We start from the raw sequence: 6,893 nt of genomic DNA, 5'->3' as shown, positions 1-6,893 counted from the left end.
GATGAATTTATCCCTATATCATTAGGAAATGAATTTCTTTATCCCTGGTAAGACTCTTTGCTGTGAAATCATGTTTGTCTGATATTAATATAGCCATTCCTGCTTTCTTTAGCAGAATGTTAGCATGGTATATATTTTTCCATTCTTTTACTTTTAACCTGTCTTTATATTTAAAGTATGTTTCTTGTAGGTAGTATGTAGTTGGATCTTGCTTTTTTTAATCCAGTCTGACTATCTCTGCCTTGGGGTATTTAGACCATTTACTTTTAATGTGACTATTAGTATAAATAGGTTTAAATCTATCATCTTGTTGTAATACTTTATGTTAGTAACTTATTTAGAGTTTATATCACACATCTTTAACTTATTTTAATATTATACCACTCCACGTAAAGTATAAGAAACTTACAATAATATGCTTCCATTTCTCCTCTTCCAGATTTGTGCTATCGTGGTCACACATTTTGCTTGTATGTATGTGATAAATCCCATAGCATATTGCTATCATTTTTGTTTAAACAGTCAATTATCTTTTAAAGAGATTTAAATAAGAAATTATATATTTACTCATGTAGTTATCCTTTCTAGTGCTCTTCATTCCTTTTTATAGATCTATATTTCCATGTGTTATCTTTTTTCTTCTGTCTGAAGGATTTTAAGATTAAAAAAATTTTAACATTAACAATTAATATTTACAATTTTAACATTTATTATAGTATGGGCCAGCTGCTGAATTGTTCCAGCTTTTGGATGTCAGAAAAATTCTTCACTGTTGTTTTTGAAATATATTGTTGTTGGGTATATAATTCTAGTTTGATAGATTTGTTCTTTCAGTACTTTAAAGATGTTACTCCACTGTCTTCTTGCTCACATTGTTTCTGACCAGAAATCTGCTATAATTCTTAACTTTGTTCCACTGTACAGGCACAGCTCAGAGATGTTGCAGGTTCGGTCCCAGACTGCCTCAGTAAAGCGAATATGGCAATAAAATGAGTCGTACGAATTTTCTGGTTTCCCATCACAGATAAAAGTTATGTATACACTATACTGTGGTCTATTAAGTGTGCAATAGCATTGTCTAAAAAAACAATGTACATGCCTCAATTAAAAAGTGTTTTATTGCTAAAAAATTCTAACCATCATCTGAGCCTTCAGCGAGTCATAATCTTTTGGCTGGCAAAGGGGTCTTGTGAAAAACGCAATATGTGCAAAGCACAATAAAGCGAAGCGCAATAAAACGAAGTGTGTCTGCATGTGATATGTGTTTTTTTAACTGGCTGCTTTTAAGATTTTCTCTTATCACTGGCTGTCAGCAATTTGATTATGATGTGCCTTGGTGTTGTTTGGGTTTGTTTTTTTCTTTTTCATGTTTCTTATGCTTTAGGCTCATTGAGCAACTTGGATCTGTGTGTCTATAGTTTTTATCAAATTTAGAAACTTTCTGGCCACTATTTACTCAAATATTTTTGGTCTCTTTCTCTCTCTCCTCTCTTTTTGGGGACTCCAATTACACATATATTAAGTTGCTTGATGTTTTCCCACAGCTCACTGATGCTCTGTTCAATTTTTTTTTTCTCCCCAAAGCCCCAGTACATAGTTGTATATTCTAGTTGTAAGTGCCTCTAGTTCTTCTATGTGAGCCACCACCACAGCATGACTGCCGACACCCGAGTGGTGTGGTTCTGCACCCGGGAACTGAACCCCACCGCCAAAGCAGGGCACGCTGAACTTTAACCACTAGGCCATCAGGGCTGGCTCTGTTCAACTTTCTTTTTTTAATTCCCTTTTCTGTTTGTCTTCCCTTTTAGATAGTGTCTATTGCTATAATTTCAAGCGCATGCATTTTTTCTTCTGCAGTGTCTAAACTGCCATTAATCCCATCCAATGTATTTTTCATCTCACACATTGTACTTTTCATCTCTAGAAGTCAAATTTGAATATTTTCTTGTATCCTCCATGCCTCAAACTTTTGTAAAATATGGAATATAGTTATAATAACTGTTTCAATGTATTTTTCTGCTCATTCTAACATCTTTGTCAGTTCTGGGTCAGGTTGAATTGAATGATTTTTCCTCCTCATTATGGGTTGTTTTTTTCCTGCCTGTTAGCATGTCTGGTGATTTTTGATTGGATGCCAAACATTGTGTATTTTATCTTACCGGGTGCTAGATATTTTTTATTCTCATAAATATTATTGAGCTTTGTTCTGGGAATGAAGTTACACTTACTTGAACAGTTTGGTCCTTTTTAGTGTTTCTTTTAAAATATGTTAGGTAGGACAGGAATAGTGTTTGGTCTAAGGCTAATTATTCTCCTCAACTGAGGCAAGACCCTTCTGGGTACTCTACCCAATGCTCTATGTATCTTGCAGTTTTTTAGTCTGGGTGGTAGGAAGAAGCACTATTACTGGCCCTTTGTAAGCACCAAGTACTGTTACCGCTCATCTTTTAGGGTGTTTCTTTCCTTATTCTCAAGTTGTTTCCTTATACTCATGTACTGATCAGTACACAGCGCCTTTCTAGGGAGCAGTAACTAATCAAATGTATTTATAAATTGTTCATACATTTGTCACATGCTCCTTAATATAGTTCCTTGAGTGTGCTCAGAACCATTGAGTGTAGTTCCCAAATAAGATAGCCTCATGACAAGCCATCACATGTTGCTGAGATAAAAACAGTCACACAGGAATTTTGAAACTTAACTGCTGTTCTGAACTAAAAATATAGACTAATCATTATAAAACATGCCCAAAAGATATGCTAAATTACACCATATTGACTTTATGCATGTTTTATTTTTCAGAGATGTTTTTCAATTCAAAGTCAAACCAAGAAGGAATTCCTTTGGGAACAATTTTAAGCACCCAGTTGAATGGGAACCAAAAGAATATTTCTAAATGACGTAAGTCCATTATTTAAAGTACCTGCTTTAAAGAGATGGTGCTCTTCTTCAAACCACATCTCAGTCCTCTTCTCCAGGAAGAAATGATATTTTATATAAGGGAGACCATGAGAAAAGCTGATGACAATTAGTTGATGACACTTTCACAAGGGGTAGGCATATGTCAAGTGGGTCCACATATACTTATATTGTATATGAAAACAAATTTTAATAATTTTGTTTCTACTTTCATAATCCCTGGAATACAATATATATCAATAGTCGCTTGCTGAATAAATTAATGAGTTTCAATGAAAAGTTCCCTTTGCTTGAATTTTGGTCAGGTTCTAAATTATCCATTGGGTATTATTATGATATGTTGAAAAGTCATGGGTTTATCTAAGAATATCCTCAATAGTTGACCAATTTTATAAGGTTTTTTTTAAAAAAAAAAAAACGCCAAATATGACCCATGACAACAAAAAATAACTTTTAGTTATCCAAACTACAATAATAATATTCACTATTTCTATTTTATTTTTATATTTCCTATAATCTGAGCTTCTGCTATTTGAAAAGAACATATGACCCAAGTGACTACAGCAACCAGCTAATTAGGACATAGAACAATTCATTTGAGATGCAGTTTGACCATTTCAAGGTACTGATGCATCTGAGAACACATTTAGGGCCACAGGATGGGGCCATGAATCACGGATATGGGCTAGATGTGACTAGATTGTATTTTCAGGCAAGTTAATCCATGTACTTCAACAGGAAGCATTTTTAATACAATATATATCTTCCACTTAATAATCTATATTTTAAAAGAAATAAGTGCTTTGCATCTGGAACCAAATGAAAGCTTTGAGATAAGAATAGTAAAATTCAGCCTTCTTTGCATAGGAAATATGCCAGGAGGAAGAAACAAGAAGCACCTTAGTGTCACCACAAACTTTAAAGTTGCTTCTTTAAAGCAGATCATCAAAAGAAATAGACTTATTTCTAATTTTGCACCCACTTACCAAAGAGTCATTCATAACCTGAATCTATCTCTAGATGTTACTTCAGATGCTGGGTGAGCGGCAGCATCATGGGTTGTTCTTCCCTTAGGTTGTATCCAAACAGGGACAGTCATGATGTATCTCCCGAAAGATGGAGAGTCTTTTCTTGCCAATATGCCCTGCTTCAAATACTGCTCTAATTCAATTAGCCCTCATTTCCTAAGCCAAACTTAAGATCATAAAACTCTTCAGAGGAAATTCTAAAGACTATCCATCACATTCTGCCAGTTCTACTTATTCTGTAACATGCACCTAAACAAATCTACTCTTTAAATGTGGGATAGGGAGGGGGAGACCCAAGAGAGTGGGAAGTCATGGTTCCCGTATAACTAGAAGAGGAAATCAAAGCAAGCTACAAGGAAGCCAGAAGCTGATTAACTACAGATTTGCAATTCCAGTGAAGACAAACAAAATGAAAAGTTTTATCCCTCTAACCAAGATGTATAATTTCATCTCTCTAGTATTAAAGCTATGGTTATGTGCCCATTTATATTTCGATGAGGTGGATTCTATGGGAGATTAGGTATTTTCCAAAGCTTCATTAATTCTTTTACCTTCACTGAGTTCTGGTACCTTTAAAAAACATCACAAATCTACAATTGATAAACTTTTGAAATTACATTGCCTTTTCCTTCAGATTTTCCCAAGGAGGGAAAAATAGGGCAGCCTCTATTCTGTTTATTTCTAAACAAACTCATTTACTGCCAAGAAGGAGCTCCTGTATTGAAAGAATCTATCATCAAATTTGAGGACACTCTTTTAAAATGCTTGGGGCCAGGCTGGTGGCATAATGATTAACTCCACTTCGGCAACCTGGGGTTCATGGGTTCAGATCCCAGGCACAGACCTACACGCTGCTCATCAAGCCATGCTGTGGCAGCGTCCCACATACAAAAAATAGAGGAAGATTAGCAAAGATGTTAGCTCAGGGACAATCTTCCTGAAGCAAAAAGAGGAGGATTCGCAACAGATGTCAGCTCAGGGACAATCTTCCTCACCAAAAAAAAATGCTGTCCTACTTAAAACAATAGGATTTGAATGGGGCTGCCTCTAACTGAGTTCTTACATATTAATGTAAACCGAATACATAGTTGAAGACAGGTGAAGTTCATGGAAAATTGCCAACATTGTCCTACTTGCCTTATAGTGAGCATCCCAGTCCTACAGCATCTTAAATGGGAACTGCATGTTTATATAATCATTGACATAGAACCCATCCTGGTATCTAGTAACAAGATCAGAACATTGTCTGTTTTTTTCCCTACTATATCCTCAGCACTCTTCCATGTCAGTGTTGCAATACACATTTATTGAAAGAATGAAGTGGACATTTTATAGATTATATTTTCACCTCTTTCATTATTCTATATTTTAATTGCTATTGTGTTGTGGATTTTGCCTGTGACATGAAGTAAATGTGAGGCGAAAAATTAAAGTGACTAATATTAACAAAAACTAATAGAGTTACCTTCCTCTGGAACAGAAACCAAGAGTAACAAAAGAGCATTCTGAGCACAGCCTCAATAATTGCAGGGCAACAGAGCTGCTGTGACTCAAAGACTGGTTCTGATCATCTCCATGAACCAATGCCATTCTGCAAGGGAAAGGAAACCCTCCAAGACTAATGCTGGCCAATCAGGCTCAATCACAGCCATCCAGGAAACATCAGTAAAAGAGAGAATGAGCCCAAATTCTCCAAGTACAAAGCACTTTCTTGAGACATATAGAATGCCAGAGATTATAGCTGTCTCTTCTGTACCTCCTACTCATCTTTTTCATCTAACCTTACACATCACGACCTCGGGTCCTCATAAGTCTGTATCGGGCGCAACTTATGTTCCCCAGCCCCCGTACCCTCCTTATCACAGCGTTCATCACACTATACCAGGTTGCCCATTTGTTTAAATTCTGTGTGTGCCATCAGTGACTTCGCCTGTCTCTATTGCTGATGCCAGCTCCACACAATAAAACAAAGGAAGGAGGGAGGGAGCGAGGAAAAGAAAATTAGGATGAGAGGAAGAGAGAGACGGAGGGAGGGACAGAGTTGGGGAAAAAGGAAGAATTTGGTCAACCACAGAATAAAGAGATGTTGGGAGTATCACTTCCTTCTGATACAGTAGTTATAACTCTAATATCTTCACAAACTAGGAAAAGCCCTCCTCTTATTAGTCAGAAACAGAAATCTCACAAAGCTGTCATCTACCAACCATGTACATATGCATACACTAGAAGCCAGAGGCAACAGCCAAGTGGAGCTTACAGAATGTTTTGCAACATCTCACAAAATGGTTAGGAAAAAGCCTGCATGAGTGTTTTTAAAAATAAGTTTCTCCCTGCTGGGCCATGAACATTGTCAATAATGCTCGCCCTTTCCCTGTGTAAGGACAGAGCCAGTTGTTCAGCTCTGAACATCCACATTACAATTTTCCTTTCAACTCCTTAGTTCCTGGTATCAAATATTCCTGGCTAAGTCCACTAATAACAATGGGAATCATAACTAAAACCACAAACACAATTAGAAGGATCTTCAGAAGACAGGGAAAAAAAGCAAGAGCCAGTTACAAGCACAGCTTGCCAAGGACTATTGAGATATAGGTGTGCCTACAAATTTTTAAATTAAGTTGTAAAAATGTTTTTCAAGATACAAGCTGGAATATAGTTGGAGACTAATGAGAAATCTAAGTAAGAATTTTCTCTTTTACCATTAACCAAAACAGCAAACAGGCCTCTCTTTGGTGTTTTACTTGCCTCCCTGGTGGTCATCACGATAATCGTCCAGCCTTCGAGCCAGATGTCTATCAAGCTGACGACCACGCTTGCACAGAAGCAAGAGGAAGAAGACACATCAAGAATACGCATTTTCACTTTCTTTCCAAAGAAAATTATGAAAGTGGCTATTTCTTATTTCTGCATGTTCCTCCCTGGTGAAGAAAAGGTTACATCAGAAGT

Source organism: Diceros bicornis, chromosome 9, assembly GCF_020826845.1.
Source record: "Diceros bicornis minor isolate mBicDic1 chromosome 9, mDicBic1.mat.cur, whole genome shotgun sequence".
Classification (NCBI taxonomy): Eukaryota; Metazoa; Chordata; class Mammalia; order Perissodactyla; family Rhinocerotidae; genus Diceros; species Diceros bicornis.
Note: the sequence above shows the minus strand (reverse complement) of the source record.